The 18,257-nt window shown below is 51.3% G+C and overlaps 1 protein-coding gene across 3 annotated transcripts in view; it reads right to left on the bottom strand.

Annotated features, from left to right (window-relative positions):
- Positions 1-17,822, bottom strand: part of SRC (SRC proto-oncogene, non-receptor tyrosine kinase) — a 70,887-nt gene extending 53,065 nt beyond the window's left edge. Inside the window, exon 1 of one of the 3 annotated variants that reach the window (XM_044985263.1) lies at positions 17,568-17,822. The gene's annotated coding sequence lies outside the window, so the exon portion shown is untranslated. Of the gene's footprint in view, positions 1-17,280; positions 17,403-17,567 lie in introns of those variants that run through there. The other 2 variants (XM_044985264.1, XM_044985265.1) reach the window with 2 other exon arrangements.
- Positions 17,823-18,257: the final 435 nt, after the last annotated feature.

Here is an 18,257-nt window from a genome sequence, read left to right on the forward strand (position 1 = left end):
TTATGCCTCCCTTGACACATTCCGGTGCCTCTCGAGAGGCCCAGCCCATAGTTTGAGAACCGCTGCTTTAGACGAAGGAATCTCTTGGTCACCATTCACACCAGGGAGAGCACACTTCCCTGGCAAGGCCTCCCATCCCCCTCTCCCAAGGGCGGACAAGTGGCACATTTAGCAGACCCATGGTTTGGCACTTCCCACCAGCTGGCTCATCAGCTTTCCCAGCCCTTGGGTAAACACGCCCATCAGCAGGCTCCAGAACCACGCCCAGAAAGACTGTCAACTCACGGTCGAGAGAGGAAATAAGAACATCAGTGGAAGCTTTGAGTTTAATACCGGTCCTTGTGGCACATGGGAAAAAACTGCCGAAGCTCCAGAGAGCTGTATGTTACATGCTTGAGAGAGGTAACAGACATTCACTTGGAAGTGGGGAGCAAATCCAGATGGAGGTTCCAAGCAAAGCGAGTTCAGTCATCTCAGCCCAGCCCACAGCAGAGAAACACCCCCTGCCCCACAAACTTCACCAGCCAAAATGGGGCCAGGCAAGATCCAGGGACCTTTCCTTCCTGCCATTTCCCTAGTCCTTCAGGCCAGGGGGTGCTTGCTAGGGAAGTGTGCTCTGCATCTGGGTCAGCTGCACCACCAGGTGTGACAGAGCAGGAAGCAGGGCGGGTTTGACCTGGGAATGTTGCAGGAGAGTTACACTGGGGATGGGGAACTTCCCTTGAAGGAAGCTACCTGAGCCATAACCTGAGCCAGGAGGGAGGTTGGGAGAAGTGACACCTTCTGCCTGGGAGACTGAACAAAGAAGAGGAGGAGCTGGGGGGAGTGGGAAGAGAACTGCTGGAGGAGTTTTTGTTTTCAGTCTTGGGCTGGGTGGTGCAATGCAGGGAACCCCAAGCTGGGGTCTAAGCTCTCTGAACCCCCCAGAAGGACTTGATTGAGGGGTTATGGTTGTCCTACACGCTCCGCTTGGGACTGTGGGTATGGCTACACTTGCAGCTGTACAGTGCTGCTGCGGGAGCGCTCCCGTGGCAGCGCTTTGAAGTGCGAGCGTGGTCGTGGTGCCAGTGCTGGGAGAGAGCTCTCCCAGCGCTGCAGGCACTCCACCTCCCCGTGGGGATTAGCTTACAGCGCTGGGAGCCGCGCTCCCAGTGCTGGGGCACTGTTCACACTGGCACTTTACAGCGTTGTAACTTGCTGCACTCAGGGGGGTGTTTTTGCACACCCCTGAGCGAGAAAGTTGCAGCGCTGTAAAGCACCAGTGTAGCCAAAGCCTGTGTTCCTGTCATCTAAGGATGACCTTCTGTTTGACTGGCTGGCTGAGAGTCACGGTGAATCTCAGGCAGAGAGGTGCAGGGCCCTGACTTCCCCACATGCCGTGACACCAGGCCTGGGGATTTCAAAATAAAACAGAAGCACTTTCAGTTTCTGGCCATGGAAGTCCCTTCACTGCCAACAGCACTACTTCGCTAAGCAATAATCTCACACGTGTATGAAAAGCCAAGAGACGTAACTCCATTCAATGCAACCCACATCATTTTAGCTGGTGGCCACCGATTATGATTAGCATAACAATCATCTCACTGTATTCTAGCGCTCCCCCTTCCCCTAGCTGTCCATATCCACCTGCTGTCTCATCTTAGATGCAGACTATCAGCTCTTTGGGAGCAGAAACTGTCTTTTCGTTCTGTGTTTGTACAGCACCTAGCACAAGGGGTTCTGATCCTCAGTTAGTGCCTCTTGGTGGTACTGTAACAATATTCCCTTCCTAGGGAGGGTGTCCAATTGCAGAGACCTCTTCTGCCCCCTTGTTCCTCCTAGGGAGCTGTGTGAACGGCGAAGCCCATGGAACGAGAGCTTGTAGCAGCCAGCCACACACTGAAATCAAACCCTGAATCACCTTGATCTGACACATGAGTTTAACTCTCTGGTGCTGGTAAAAAGTGACCTCATTTACTCCGTGCAGGCAGACCAGCTTCCCTCTAATTCACCAGTTCAAGCCTTCTTATCCCTCCCCCTTTCATTTTAATGAAGCTTTTGTTGAGTGGAATGCATTCAGAGGGCAGGAAAGAGCTCCTTGAAGGCTCCACTTGATATTTTGAGGCCCTCATAGACGAGCTCTGTGGAGGAATCCTGCTGTGAGCAATCTGGAGCATCTCCTCTTACTGAAGGGCTGGACAATAGGGCTTTCTTTCCCCTTGTTTACTGCTGAAGATTTAAAAAAAAAGGGGGGGGGACTTCACTCTGTCCTTCCCCTCCTCCCAGCATGCAGGCTTTGATCTCTGAGCTGGAATACAGAATTGAAAGGCAGGCCATAACCCTACTAATGTGCACAGCTTAGCTAAGCCCAGATTTCACTCATGCCACTTTAGAGATTCCCCCCCCCCCATAATGGTACCCATCATTGCTGCTTTCTTGGTAAGGGTTCCCATCACCCCTCCTCCGCCCCCCAAGAGAACCCCCTCTTTTCCAGCAGGCTTGGCACAGCCTCACTTACACTCACTCTCAGGAAGGGAGAGCGACTAGAGCACAAGCATGGCAAGCCAACCAAAAGCAACATGGCTTTTGCATGCAGACAAAGTCAGCTGCAAGAGGGGCCAGTTTGTTGTGCCACTGGCTCACCCCAGGCAGTTTCACCCCAGGAAAACTCTGACCAGCTCACTTCCAGTGACAGTCAGAGTTGTGGAGATGGAAGAGCCCCTTCCTAGAAGAGGGCGTCTCCACTAGCTTGATGCGGTGTTTGATCTTAGCCAGCTGAAAGAAACAAGTCCCCATGTACTTCTACCACATGGCATGTTTAAAGCCCTTTGCAAACAAACTGTCTTTGCAGTGTCCCCCCCGCCCAAGTGAATATAGCATCCTCCTCCTTGCACAGATGGGGGAAGTGAGGAAGAGGTTTATGGCCTGGTTCAGGACAGGGCTGAGCTCCTGCAGAGACTCACCATGGACCATACCGAGCCAGCAGCAGCATCGGAACAAGAAGCCCGACTCCCCCCTTCCAGGCCTGTGCTCCGAACACTGGACTACGCCCCCTCACAGAACGCCACCTCGAAGCTCCAACCCTCCCGGGACCTGGGCTCTTTTGAGGTTCAGTCCATTCTTTCCATTAGGTTTTTATGCCACGCCCTTTGCTATGGCACCCGATTCCCTTTGGCCTCCACCCATTTCCATGGGGATCCCACTGGGTGAGCAAGGCCCTAGTTAAACTAACAATATTCCCCCTCGCCCAAAGCCCATGGAATCTACAGAGAGGATCCAAGGGGCCTGTGCTCTGTGATGCACTCACTCCTTGTGCATTTCATGGTTCTCTTTGCTAGAGCCCTGGGCAAGTATTCATCTCTCCCTTTGCTTCCGCCTCAGAGGAGTTCAATGCTTGATTCCCTTCCCCCACAATCCGCTTTCTTGCTTCCCCTCTCAGGAGTCAGTGTCAGAAAGGCTGGAGGGGCGTGTGAGGTGCTGCTGAGAGCTGGGTCAGGAATGGATCCACCCTTGAAGCCAGGGCTGGCTCCAGCTTTTCTGCCGCCCCAAGCAGCAAAAAAAAAAAAAAAAGAAAGACGAGTGGCGGCACTTCGGCAGCAGCTCAACCATGCCGCTTCTTCTGTGGCAGTTCGGCGGCAGGTCCTCCCTCTTCGGCAGCAGCTCAAACAGGGAGAGAGAGAGAGAGAGAGAATGAGGGACCCGCGGCCGAATTTCCGCCAAAGACCCAGCCGTGCCGCCCCGATACCGGACGGAATGCCCCCCCTTTGAATTGGCCGCCCCAAGCACCTGCTTGCTAAGCTGGTGCCTGGAGCCCACCCTGCTTGGAGCTCACCGTGACCTGCTGTTGCATCTCCCTGCCTCCCCGCGGGTTTGCATAGGCAAAGACAGCTCGACTGTCAGTGGTAAATTAAAGCTTTCAATGCACAAAGGGACGCTTCGCTGACTAGCCCTGCCTGGCAGCCGGCACCTTCTGTTTCACTTCTGTTTGCTGTGCTGAGCAGCCGTGGTGCTGCACCCATTCCTGCTCCTCTAGGAGTGTTCTCTTGCCCTTCTGGGTAAAGGGTGTTGTGTTGTATTTCTGCTGGTGACTCGTCCTTCCTCACTCCCCTATCTCTTGACTGCACGCCAGTGACAAGGTGTATCACTCCTGTTTGGAGCCAGATCTCCCTCGCTCTGCTCATGTCAGCACAAGGCTGCTCAGAGCTCCCTTTGATTCCTGCTAGTTGGCATCTGCGATATGATATCTTGACCCTATGAACAGGGAACGTTCTCCATGCCCTGGAGGAGAATCCGGTATGGGTTCAGAAATCGCTGGTCTCTGCAGTAACCTCTATTTGGATCTGTCCCCTCCTAATGGTGAATGCAGCACTCGTATAGCACGGTGCATGTGCAGCATAACACCTTTGAGATTCTTTGAGTGCTTTCGGCTGATGGGTGGCCTTGCAATCCTTATACAGAGGGGGAAACTGAGGCAGCGAGGTCACTTATCTGGGCCACGGCCACATTGCAGGAGAAGCAAATAGAGAAGTGACTTGCATTAAACCCACGTGACAAGGAGGATGGAGCACTCTGAGAACAACTTCCCTATAGAATGGAATAACCAATAACCTTACGTCTTTTTGGGATCATCTTTATCATTGCTATAGGGTTTTGAAGAGTAATTCCTATAGATCCCTATTGCCTTAATCCCTATTCAATTCTACAGGGCTCTTCCATAAGGGATCAGCACACTTGTGATGTACGTGTTCCCCCATCTCTGGATTCATGCCTCTAAGAGCTGGAGTTGCAGCAGAGGATTTTTTTGAAGCCTGCAGGAGTTCCTCTCCTTGTCAGACTAGCCCGGCTGGTTTCTGGTATGGAAATGCTTGGGCAGTGACGCCAGCGCAGCCGGGGATGGTGAGCACTTGCTCAGACCTGGACTCCTCTTCTACGTGGCTCTGTTCTTCCTCCCCCTCGAAGGATTCTCCCGCCTGGCTGAGCTGGTATCCTTGCTCTGGCCCAAGGCTTTCAAGCACATGAAGTGGCTCCAATGATCTCTAGTGTGTCATTCCCTCTTGGCGCTTCACCTCTGCTCGAACAGGTAGAGAGCAGCACTTTGGCTGCCCACAGGTAATACCGCGGCTGAGTCACTTCCGCCCTCGTTCGGAGTGTGTGCTCCCCACAGCTCTCAGGTGTAGGGAGGCATCTCAGACTGAAAGCAGATGCTTCCCCTATGGGTTCCTGTCACTGCAGTGGCCTGTCAGTAGCTCTGGGAGAGAGCTTGCCTGCATGTGGGTCTCGGCTCTGTCAAAGCAGCTGCAAGTGGAATTTGCTTCTCTCCTACAGTTGGGAACTAGTTAGCGCTGGAAGGAAGTTTCTGCCTCCGGATCAGAAATCCACTCCCCTCCACCTAGAGATCAGATTCTAGTTGCTAGGTTGCTCAGGTCAAGCTGTCACGTTGCATCTCCACAGGCCACATCTCCACCCTAAGAATGGGATGGCTGCAGTTGGTTCTAGGCCCTGACAAGCTGCCAATATTGCCCCTCACCCTGGTCAAAACTGGTCTCGTCTGACCCACTATGGCCATTTTATCTACATCTAATGCCTGATTTTTCAGTGTCTCTTATACCCTATACACCCCTAGCCTCCAGAACACATCAGCAGAGCCAATATCATACCCAAGTATAATTAACAGACAAGGCTGGCAACTGATATGGATGCAGTGAAGATTTGAATGGCCATGCAGCGCAGCACAGAGACCATCTAGTCCCTTAAGTGGCCACTAATTCTTTGCGTAGTGATAGCAGAGAGAAAAACAGATCCTCCAGCTTCAAGAGGACAGGCCTCTGCCACTGAAACTAGGAGAATCTTCACTAGCTGGTGGTAGTGTAAGGTCTATGGCAGAGCTTCGCATATCCAGTTGAGGGCAGTGGTACACAGGCATAACCAGCCAGTTTCAAATCAATATTGTACATGCAGAGAGAGAAAGGGAAAAGAATCAGATCTAGGTGTTTGCAGGGGTGCTGGAACTAGGGGTACTAGAGGTGTTGCCACACCCCCTGGCTGGAAGTGGTTTTCATTATATGCAGGGTTTACAGTTTGGTTCAATGGCTCTCAGCACCCCCAGCCCTCCCCCCCCAGCACAAATTGTTCCAGCACCACTGGGTGTTTGTGTACAAAACTACATAAGCCAAGAACCCCGCGGCTGCAGACTTCAAGGGGGTTCCAGGCATGCAAGTGGCTGGGTAAAAGTGAACAGCTTGCCCCTGATCTCGTGGTAATATGGAGGCAAGATTACAACACAGACAACACAACGACTGCCTGTTTCAAGGCTGGAGCTAGTGAAATCAACTTGAGAAACAGCATGAGCCAGTGGGTAGGAGACAAGTTTTATTCCCAGCACTGCCACCAGTGCAACCTGTGCAACCTTGGGCCTCTCTCTGACACTGCTTCTACGCCCACCCGTTGTTTGTCTTGTCGATTTGGACAGTACACTCTTTGGGACTGTCACATACGTATTTGTACAGCACCTAGCACAGAAGGCCTGATCTTAGCTGGGGCCTCTAGTCTCCCTGGTTTGCATCATGTTTGTTGCCTGTATTTCCCCACACGTGCAGTATTTACTCCCTCAGACGCTGTATCACGGAGGGATCTTTTCCTATATTGCAACATAGCACAGATGGACTTGTCTGAGCTAGCTTTCCCGCCTTGGTGGTGAATTGTTTGTTACTGAGACAGGACAACTCAGGTGCGTAGGCTATCCTGGCCCACCAGCACCTGCATCTCTAGCAGATCATGCTTGCTCATAAGATGAGCAAATCAACTTCCTGGTTGCATCAGATTCCTCAGAGCTGCTCTGGCTGAGAGAGCCTTGGGAGGCAAGAAGGCAGCGAAGGCTGTACCAGAGTGTGGCCAGGCCAACCTCAGAGTAAGAGACAGTCAGAAAAGCTGAAAGTTTCTTTCTTTTCTTCCCCACCCCTCCTCCAAGATAAGTCAGCTCCAGGCACTTCCCAAATGCAAGACAGACAGGGCTACCGTGCCAGCAACAGCCATGAGTCAGTCAGTAGATGCTGTGGCAGGACGTAAAAGGGAACCAGAGGTTCCAGCAGCACAGGAGTGAAGTGAGCAGCATTTAACCAGGAGAGCTTTCACCAAACTAGCAATGGCAGCAGCTTGCTACATAGGGGCTGGCGATGTGCTGGAACCCGTGGGGTGATGAGAGTTGTAGTGACAGGCTACAGACATGGCCCCTCTCCCTGACAGTTCCTATATTTAAGGCTTTCTGCACTAATCAGACGACATGCTGCGGAGCGCTCACCAGCTAACAGGGCACCAGCGTGGGTGAGGAGTTTGTTAGACCATTCCCAACCCAATCCCTCAGTTCTACCACAGGGTCTCCTTCCATTTCTGCTGCCTTCGGTCATGGTGTCCTTTGTGCCCAGCACAGTCACACTCTCATCTTTTGGGCTTCCAAAAACCCCCTGTTAGCCCATGAAGCTGTGCAAGGAGAAGGGCAACTGCCCATCCTGTTTGCTATGGCAAAGCAGGCACGGCAGGGCCGAGACCAGCTCTTTGATCTCTGTGCAGCACCATGCACATAATCTGCAGCCACTCTCCTCCCAGCCTGGAAGCTCTACTGTGTTCTCTGAAGAGAGAAAACTCCCACCTCCTCCCCCCTACCCACCCCCATGCATGCCTCACTATCTCAGCCAGTCTCTCAAGGGTTAATACTGCTGCCTCAGTTCTCCCCTACCAGTCTGCAGCTGGGTGACAATGGCTCCTGGCAGGCCAGGAGTTGAGCTGCTCAAGCACTCAGAGGGCTGTGAATGCATTAAGATTTCCATCCCTCCTAGTTTATGCACTGGTATCACTGACGGGCTCTAATGAGAGCACTTTGCCGCTAACGCTGCTGAAGGTGAACGAGGGCACCCAGTACTGTTTTGGTGCAGGGCAGACAAAGAGCAGCGTTCTTTGGCGTTTCTCAAATACCTACTACAAACATTAACACTAGTGGGGCTTCCCAGTCAGACCTCTAAAGCACAGTTAAAAATTAACCCTTATGGCGAAGTCTATACAATGGCATAGGATTTTTAAACCAGCCCAAGCAACCTATAGCCAGGATCCAGTTTCCTCTCAGAGCCCACAGGATGGTTCCGGCTCATTTCTGTAGAACCCTGTTGGGTCAATCTCAATCCCCATCACAATCAAGGGGATTTCTCCTTAAGAGAAGGGCCTAACTTATTGCAGTCCCTTACAAGCTCAGGGATAGGAGGTGGGGTGCAACATGAAAGGCAGGCGTATCAAATGCAGAGCTGTCTACTCAGCCATTGCAAACAGGGTCAAACCTGCCCTCCTTACGTGGCTGTTAGTACCCAACTCCGCAGCAAGAACAGTGCCAGATCTGCACCAGGCTTTACAGAGAGGCAGCCAGGCAGCACAGAAAGTGAGCTGCATGCCCTGCATCTCAGGAGCTGGCAGAGAAGCTTACAGCTATTTCTCCTCGGGCGGCAGAGTCTAATGCCATAGGAAGAGGACAGCAATTTCCCCTTCTCCCATTTCTCCAGGCTCAGCAAGTTGGGCCCCTCTAGATCTCTGCCAGGACACACGTCCCCTTTGACTCCACACACTGCTCTGAAGTCACATGCCTGGGCAGCTGCGCCACCTGTGCTCATCTCACCCAATGATCAGACATTTATCAAACCAGAGTGGCAGCGAGAGGCCTCCCCTGTGCCCTGCTTTAGGCCCCACTCTGTCCATGACATCGGAGCATGAACCTAATCCCCCCTCCTAGCCCCGCACACTCGCTCGGCCCCCTCCACGCTGGACCTTTGTCTGGTCAAATCCGTCTGAGGCTATGCTGAGGGAGAGATCAGAGGAGGAGAAGCAGCCTGTTCATAGAAATCAGATTGGCTCCAGAGAGGCGTAGCAGAACACGGCTACAAGCAGCAAGCAGGCTGTACCCACAGAAAACCCTCAGTCCCACTTGCTCAGGGCTGTCATTTGCCATCAGAGGCTTCCAGGGCTCCTGCAGTGTCAGAGGATTGCACAGAGGATCATGGTGCAGAGCTGGAATAGGCAGAGGAGGACAATGCTGCACACAGCTGCGTTCCAGCCCCAGTTACCTCAGTACCTCTATCCACCCTCACTCATTCTTCGCTGTAGTTCCAGATCTCATGATTCCATCCCCCCACCGATGTTATGGAAGCACCCTATGCAATGGCAAGCATTTCTAGAGCTTCGTCAGCAGGCATCGAAGCACTTCTGAGACGGCAGGTACTAGCCCTATTTCACGGATGGGGAATGAGATAAAGTGAGGTTAAGTGACTTGGTCACAGTCACAAACCTGATCAGTGTCATAGTCAGGAATTAGAAGCGAGGTCTCCTGGTCAGTGTCCCATCTTCCAGAAAATGATTATAGGAAGAGTGAGATTCAAGCCCACCAGGAGGAATTCTACAAATGCTCAAATGCTGTAGCTGTTTCTATAAAGTCAATTGGTTTCCTGCCTATTAGAGTTTTTCCTATTGCATTTCCCTGCCACACAGCCAGCCAGGGCTCAAAGCACCCAGTACTCAGACTTTAAAGTCAGAAGGAACCATCATGATCATCTAGTTTGACCTCCTGCACATTGTAGACTACATAATCTTGCCTACCCACTCCTGTAACAGATCCCTAACCTCTGGCTGAGGTACTGAAATCCTCAAATCATGGTTTAAAGCCTTCAAGTTACACAGAATCCACCATTGACACTAGTTTAAACCAGCAAGTGACCTGTTCGCCATACTGCAGAGGAAGGAGGAAAAAAACCCAGGTCAATAGCTCAGTGGTTTGAGCATCGGCCTGCTAAACCCAGGGTTGTGAGTTCAATCCTTCTGGGGGCCATGTAGGGAACTGGGGTAAAAATGTGTCTGGGGATTGGTCCTGCTTTGAGCAGGGGGTTGGACTAGATGACCTCCTGAGGTCAGTTCCAACCCTAATATTCTATGAACATGAGAGAACAGGAATAGGGCAGGGGCAGATGGGTTTCACTTCTAATGCATGTTTCATGTCATACAAGCCCAGTTTCATGCTGGCCTGCCTGAGAAGAGGGCATTGCCATGCACAGCAGAACTGAGAAGGATTCCACAGTTTGCAGAAGTCGAGGACACATTTCTGCACTCCCCAGGTTTTGATTCACAAGAGTTTCAGAGTCAGACAAATGCAAAGTAAAACTCAGCTGCAGCCGCCTCACTTCATTGCTTCCACATTACGGCCACAGACCAGCAGTCACGCAGTGTCAGTGAGAAACCACAGGCTGAGAAGGAGACATGCAGTGTGGAAGCTATTTCTGTAGTGTGCAGTCAAGTTTTCCTCCATTTGTTTGCACAGCACAGCAAGCCTCGTGCCAGTAAAGTTTAGTGTCACGGAAATGAGACCATAATAGGTCAAACATGAGACATGGCTGGGAAATTTAGAGCCAGCCTCCAGGATTTTCCTACATTACTAGAGGAAAGTCAGGGAGTAAATACTGCACAGCAGAAGTCACAAGCAAGAAGAGAAAATGACCCAGCAAACCCAAGCAGGAGACGAAGTCAGTATCACAAGAAATCAGAACCTTCACCTTTCTCCCACCCACCTGGAACAGGGGGTCAACCCCAAAACAAGCTCCTCCCACAAGGATATCTGAGCATCAGCATGCCTCTCGCTGGGAGGAGAGCTGAAATTTTCCTTTGCAGTTCCCCTTGGACAGCACACCAGGAGCCAGCTACTGTACTGGCCTTGGGGAGAACCATTTACATTACGGAATTTGTAACCTGCAAGGTTAGGGCAGAGAAACAAGTTGGACTAATCTTTACTGAGCAAGTCCCTGGTGCTAGCCAACCTGGAGAGTGCCCACAACAACATAGATGGCACCAGGGACAGGAGTATCTTCCCTCCCCTCAAAACAACATCAGGACCCCATCTTCATTTCTGTTATGATTTACAACAGCTAGTCGGGATCCTTCAAGCCCCAGAATCTCTGTCTGCCTCCTACTCCAGTTCATCCCAGAGCGGGAACAGCAGCAAAATCTAGTCGGCTAAGCCTGACCAGACCGGAGCAATGGGGATTACAGCTACCTCAGTGCATCTGGTCATGAAACCAAGGGAGATCTGAGCAGAGACGTTCAGACCCTCAGACTTCAAGGAAGGAATATGGGGGGGGGGGGTTCAGATTGGAGGCCAAATGTTTTCTCCTCCAGATGCTCTATGGCATTGTGTTTCCTCTCCATATTCTGTTGCCCCAAAGCAACCCTGTCCTCAACTAGTCCAAAGAAACAACCTCAAACAATCGATCCGGCCGGCTATTCCAGTTCCAGGCTTCCTCAGTTTCTGGCCACTCACCTGAGATAGGTCTCAGGGAGCAGGCTCCCCAAGACCAGTGGTGAGGAGGGAGGAGCACCAATGTCCTGTATGCAGGATTAGTTTAACCAGACTCCCATTTGGAGCAGGAGTCTCCCCAAGCGTGATGTTTTGTAGATCCCCCCAATGGATAGCTGGTCACCTAAATGCCTGATCCTGCAGGGTACTGGGACCCTCCCAACTAGGGTCTCTGCTCCCATCGACTTCAGTGGAAGCTAAAGGTGCTGAGCATCTTGCACCCTGGGGCATTGGGACCCCATTCTGCAGAGGCCTCAATAAAAACAAACACCTGGTTTTCTCTTTCTAGAGTCACAGTTCACTGCATTGGCCCCACCACATGGGGTGGCCACATCCCTGCTTTACGCTAATCCAGCAACATTTGCAGCATCACACCCCGGGAGTCAGGAATCTGCCTGGTTTAATTAAAGAGATTTGGCAAATGGAACAAGAGCCAGACAGGAAGCAAGCATGGGCCAGCTGGTTCTCCCAAAGGGGATATTCATGCTTAGCCTTTATCTGCAAAGCACTTCACAAACATTAACGAATTAAATCTCACCATGCCCCTGGATCATCCCCATATTACTCATGGGGAAGCTGAGGGCAGAGAGGTTATAAATGGCCTCAAGGGAATGTGGTGGCAGAGCTGGATTTACATCCCAGGAGTTTCTGGTTCCCAGACTTGTGCTCAGACCACGCTCTCTCAAAATACCTCCCAAGGTTTGTTTTCAAACCACACTTTGAACATTAGAATCCGCAGCCCAGGCACAGTTTGCTTCACAGAGTAAAGGCCCGATCCTGAAATAAGATCTTCACAAGTTGATGTCCCAATGGAGCTCTGCCTGTTGCAGGATTAGGGCCCTGATGTGGGTCTGGGCATCTAGGTGAAACCCCTGGGGAAAATGCTGTCAAGAGCAGCTACTAGATGACATGTAGCTGCATTTCAGAGTTGAATCTCAACTAATTTCTCCCTCCCCCACACAAAAGAAAGAAATCTACATGTGATTTTACTACAGCGCCACAGGCTTACTCTTTTCTTCTATGGAGAGCTCGGAGGCTTCTAGTTATTTTGTGGTTCTGTGCCATTTAAAAAAATTGAAGGCAAGAGAAATTGTTTTTGTAAAGTTTGGTTTAAATAGCACCACATACTTTAAAATGTTTGCTCCCAGGCAGACTTTTGCTAGCAAATTTCAGCCTGGAGGGATTTTTTTTTTGTTTTGTTTTGTTAAATGACCCAAAGTTATAAGCCTCAGAAAACAAGGCTTTATTGGAATGGAAACACTGACAATTTTAACTAGAGCAGCATGAATAGCATTAGCAGAGACAGTTATTTCCATGTTAAGTGATTTAAGCTCATATTTCATTTACAAGCATCAACTTAAATGAATCTGCCTCTTCCCTGTTAAAACAAAAACAAACACACACAACTCAGCAACTTGGGTGGAGGTACCTCATGTGCTTTCTTCACTGAGCACAGAGGGGAAGGTGGGCGGGGGCAAATGGGCAAGGCAGGGGGGGTGAACTTGTTTCACTCTGGGATGTTCTGCACCAGAGTAAGCGAAATGCATCGGAAGAATTTCCAACTGGGTTCTGTGAAACGAGACGCTGCACGTTGAGGAAGTGAGGTCATATGGGAAATTGTTCCGAGAGATAAAAAGGAACATGTTAAAAAAATCAAGCAGTAAGACAGACAGTACAGGAAACAATAGTGCTTTAGATAGGCTTTCAAACGTCCCCAGCAATGCCAAAAAACACAGCCCTTTATAGAAATGCTGCTGCTTTTTTGTGTTAAGCACACACAGGAAGCAGACTAAGGAACTGAAGTTGTCCACTCCAGCCTGTGGTTCGCCCCAAACTCCTTTATTATTTACATTTGTGGGTAATTAAGTGAGACTTGGGCCCAGTGGTTCTATTCTACATCATGTTCAGAGAGTTTTACCAATGATTTCAAAGTCCAGGCTTAATCCCATCATTAGCCCTAGCTCCCACCAGGAATAATGCAATCAGAGACTGGGCAGCTCTCAGCCACCCCACTCCAGCCACACTTCTGCCAATACACAAATGGGCTGTGACAGCCACAGCTCCTCCAGCTCCAGATGCCACAGAGCAGGTTTCATTCTGCTATTCAGAGGCTGCACAATCAAATCCAACTGGGGAACCACTGTGGTAAATGGACAAGTGCCCACTAAGGCTGGTTGGGCCCACCTAGGCAACAAGTGAGGCTTCAGGCGTCAAGTGCTGCTGTGGCAGTGACAACAGCATCACTTTCACATGCTATTACATTTCAACACATGAACACCAGCAAAGGCTACCACCCGCTTCAGTATGAGAGAGTACGTGACTTTGCCTATTACACGCAGATTTTCTTTCACACGCTCAGACCGTTGAACACACACCCCTTCCCGAGTAACCAGGCTACAGAAATTAATGAAGCAGCTCCTCTGGTTTCTCTCACCGGCCAAGCTTCCCATACACATTGGTCATTTCTAACTGCATACCCTCTTTCCAGATCTCCAAAGTGAGACTATCCCTCCAGGTCTGTATCTAGGTCCTTGCTGGCTGCTGGCCCACCCCAGCCCCCAAAGCACACCCGGGCAGTTCATCAAGTTGTAGAGCTACTTTTGAGGCAACTCTCCTGATTCTGCACAGTGCACTGGAGTTTCGCAAGCCCACCATGCCTGCCTAGTGGAAGGCAATCCATCAGTAGGACATACTATATCTTTCTCTTAAGTCCAGCACATGGCCACACACAAATCAGCCTCCTAAAATGTCAGCTGATCCACTATTTCAGCAGCAGCCGCCACAGAGAGAGATTCCCCCATCTACCTCCCTTGCTCACAACTTGGAAGCAGATTCCAACTCCAACCTCCCATAGTTCAAAGCGGTTTGGCTCAGACCATCTTTTTGTTTAACATCATAATCATTGAAGGCCTGAGTGCAGAGTGGCCAAAACTCTCATCAGGCTGGATCCTCAGTTGGTGAAAATGGTATAGCTCCATTGACTTCAATGTCTCCAGAGTTCTAGCCCTGCTTGTTGTGGGATCTTGGGTGAGCCTATGTCACTATAGGCCAGCTAAGGATCCGGCCCATTGACTAGCAAGTTGTAGGTGCTGAGCAATTCTCAGGACCAAGTCCCCAAACTTAAACATAACATATTTATATTTAATTGCCACAGCTTCATCTTCAGATGCCCAATGATCTGTCTTCTTCTGCATCTCCCCCAATCACAGGTAATGGCATTGGGATCATCAGACATCCCATACAGTAATTTAGTAAAGGTGAACTTCATAATGTACTTGAGTGCTTTGATGAATGAGGGCCTTAGACATTTATAGAGCTATCACCTGCTGAAGGGGAACTCCAGGCTTGGCAGATATGACATGAATGGCTTTCCAATACAGTATTTGAAAAGAAGAAGTTGGTAAGTGGTTACCTGCACTGGTACGGACCACCATGAAGGCTGTAGTGTAGACAGGATGCAGGCATTTCACCATCATGTCCCCTAATCTAGCTCACAGAGTAGCTGCAGGACATGCCTGCATTCTGTCCACGCTACAGCTTCCGCCCTTGGAAATGCTGGGACAGGCGTGTGTGTTGGCAGTGCAGGGGGTGGGGAGTGGGGAGAAGGGGGGAGACCACCAACAAGCTTCACATGCTTTCCCAGTGTAGGCAAGGTCTTAGACAGCACTTCTTGGAGGCTCTCAAGTTGTTTTACTAGTGCAGGTCAGGTTTGTTATCTCCCCTCCCCTCTCCCCCGCCACCAGCACTTTGTAGGTGGCACAAAGAAGTGGCTCACCCATGATCCCATAGCAAGCAGGGCTAGAGTCCTGGAGACTTCCAAGCAAAGCAGCCAGGTTGAGTTCTCCACCCTGCAGCTCCCACACACAAGCCCAGCATGATGGGGAGCATTCAGAAAGCTGACACTCACTGGCAGCAGACAGGCCCGCCCAAAACAGAAAGCCAACCCACACACCTCCAGGTGAGTACTCTGCCGCATGAGCCAAGAGCAGCTACCTGCTTCAAGCCAGCAGAGGCAAACTTTACCAGGGATTTGTTACATTCTGGGATGACCTAAAATACCCTTCACGGTCTGGTGGGTCACCTGCCATTTAGCTGTTTTGCGGAACAGGTAAAATAGTTAGCCACCTCTTTTGGGGAAGGAGGAGAACACACACACACACACACTACAATCACTGACCATCTTGTTTCTTTATGAACTGGACGCCTGTTCCCAGTCTATACTAGTACAAAGAGACTGTGAGAGACAATTCTGGGTTCCCAGTGCAGCCTATTCCCCCAAGGGCATTCAGTCACCACAGGCCAAGAAACAAAATGGGCTTATAAAGCCCTAGGTTTTATAAAAATGGAAACCTATTTGGGAGGGCTTAACATCTGCTAGTCTCTAGGTAAGTACCCCAACAGAGCTAGCGTAAGTCATTGCGCAAGGACTCGGGGACAGGGGAAGGGAAGGAATGGGGGAGCCAAGGGAGCGATCACAGGATAGAGACAGCAGCAGGTTCTCATTTATTTTTTGCAGAAAGCCATACAGAAGTTCGCTGCCAGACACCACACAGTACCAGGAACATCCAACAGAAGAGGCACCTCACGCCTTGCCAGGGTCAAGATGTATTAAGCACCTCCTGACTGCCCCTTCCATTCAGGGGCGGCTCTAGGCATTTTGCCGCCCCAAGCACGGCAGGCAGGCTGCCTTCGGTGGCTTGCCTGCAGATGGTCTGCTGGTTCCTCCGCTTCGGAGGATGCCAATGTACTTGAGTACGCCTGCGGGAGGTCCTCTGAAGCCACGGGACCAGCGGACCCTCCGCAGGCAAGCCGCCAAGGCAGCCTGCCTGCCACCCTCACGGCGCCGGCAGAGCGCCCCCCGTGGCTTGCCACCTCAAGCACGCGCTTGGCGTGCTGGGGCCTGGAGCCGCCCCTGCTTCCATTGGGTCTAACACATTTTCTTCCAGCAGGTACAAGTAAGTGAACCAAGATGACAACTGGAATTCTTACAGTGTCTCAGAATGATAAAGCAGAGCATGTGCACCACCCACATCGCATACACCCAGGAGAGCTAAGGAGTAAAACAACAACAACAAAACCCCATTGAAGTTTGCCCGCTCTGACCCCAGGTGTTTAGCTTCAGAAGAAGGACCTAGGACTCTGTGTAGTTCTAAAGCAGAAGTCAGCCCAATAAAATATATTGACTTCTGCTTTAGGGCTACCATATGTGTAGTAATCAGTTGCTGTCATGCTAAATACTGTAGTCCTAGGTACACAAGGTGGGTGAGGTAATATATTTTATTGGACTATCTCACCCACCTTGTGTACCTAGGACTACAATATTTAGCATGACAGCAACTGATTACTACAGATCTAGTATGAATTATAAAACCTAGCGTGTTACTTTTTTTTTTTAATAGTGGTGTTCTACTGATCTGAAGAAGCAGAAGTTACAGGGCTGGTAAGTAATAAACAGCTTTCCAATCTTCCACAAGATAAACCCTAGTTAAGACAGAGCCAGGTTAGAAAAAAAAAAGAGAGAAAGGAAAAAAAAAAAAAGAAAAAAGTGAGGAGCAGAGATTCTCCTACACTCCCCGAAGTGATGTAAACACACAAACCCCCAAAGAGCACCTACGTGGTGTTTTTTTTTAATCCCACTGAAATGAATATTTAACAAATAGTAAAAGGGAAATGAATCAGAAGACATCAAAGCAGCCGAGTTATTAATATTTCATATTTTGGCCTACATACAGCTCCTGCTCCCTCCCCCTCTTGCTTCCCCAAGGGGTTTGATTAAATGAACTACAGAAAGTCTTCAGCTAGACAGAGAAGCCCCCACCTTTCAGTCAGCCCTACGCCACCACAACAAAAGAAAGTGAGGGGCTCTGAACAAGTCCCGCACCGCCCTGACCGTATCACCCTCCCTTTCCAGCCCCACCAGACAATACCTTTCCCGTTCCGCTGCTTCAGCTAATTCATCCTCAGCCGTAAGGAGGCAGCTCCCAGGTGCCACACAGAGGAACTGCTGCTGCTGTTGTTCTTGTTGTTCAGAGGAGCAGTGTAACGCCCCTACACAACCCCAGCAGACACCACCCCCCAACCACACACACACACACACCCCGCCAAGGCAGGTTAACAAAGCTCCGGGTCAGTCAATATCCCCGAGCGTATCACCAGCCCCTTTCCCCCGGCCAGTCCCTATCGCCGCGCAGGCGGCAGCCGGGCGGTTTCTTACCGTCTCTCTCCGCGAAAAACTCCCCGAGCCAGGCGGCTTCCTCGCTCAGCGCCTTCCTCCCCAGCGCAGCAGCCCCCACACGCAAAGCCCTGGGCGGCTCGCAGGCTCCCCGGCCCCCGCGCTTACACGCCTCGCCCGCGCCGCTGCGAGACACCAGCGCGGAGCGGCAGCGAGCCGGGCAGCCGCGCCGGGGACGCACGGCTCATGCTTGGCGCGCCCAGACAGACACAAAAACCCGGCTCCGGCTTTGTCTCTCTCGGGGGCGGGGGGGCGGAATTAACCCCCTCGGCTGCTCAGGCCCCCGGCCCCTTCCCGGCGCGGCTGCAACGCCAGCAAATGGCTCGAGAGCCGGATTGTAACTTGGAGCCGTGATGTCAGCAGCGGTTCACGCCCGCCTGCGGCTGAGACACCTTCTCCCCACTGTGATTCATGCTGCTGCCTGCTTGGATTTAGCAGCATCGGGGGCCAGGCGAGGCCAACGCAATAGCCCCCCCCCTCCCTCCCTCCCTCCAGGTGCCCGGGCTCAGGCGCTCACGGCGGGGGCAGCCCCTGGTCCGGCCCTGCCCTTCCTCCTCTCGCTGCCGCTGCCACCCCAAATCTTAGCATCGATTCCTAGTTATTTGCAAATGCTCCCCTCCCCCAGCCCACCCCAAAAGGGGGAATATGGCAGCAAACCGGAAACAGATTAAG

Source organism: Mauremys mutica, chromosome 13 (assembly GCF_020497125.1).
Source record: "Mauremys mutica isolate MM-2020 ecotype Southern chromosome 13, ASM2049712v1, whole genome shotgun sequence".
NCBI lineage: Eukaryota > Metazoa > Chordata > Testudines > Geoemydidae > Mauremys > Mauremys mutica.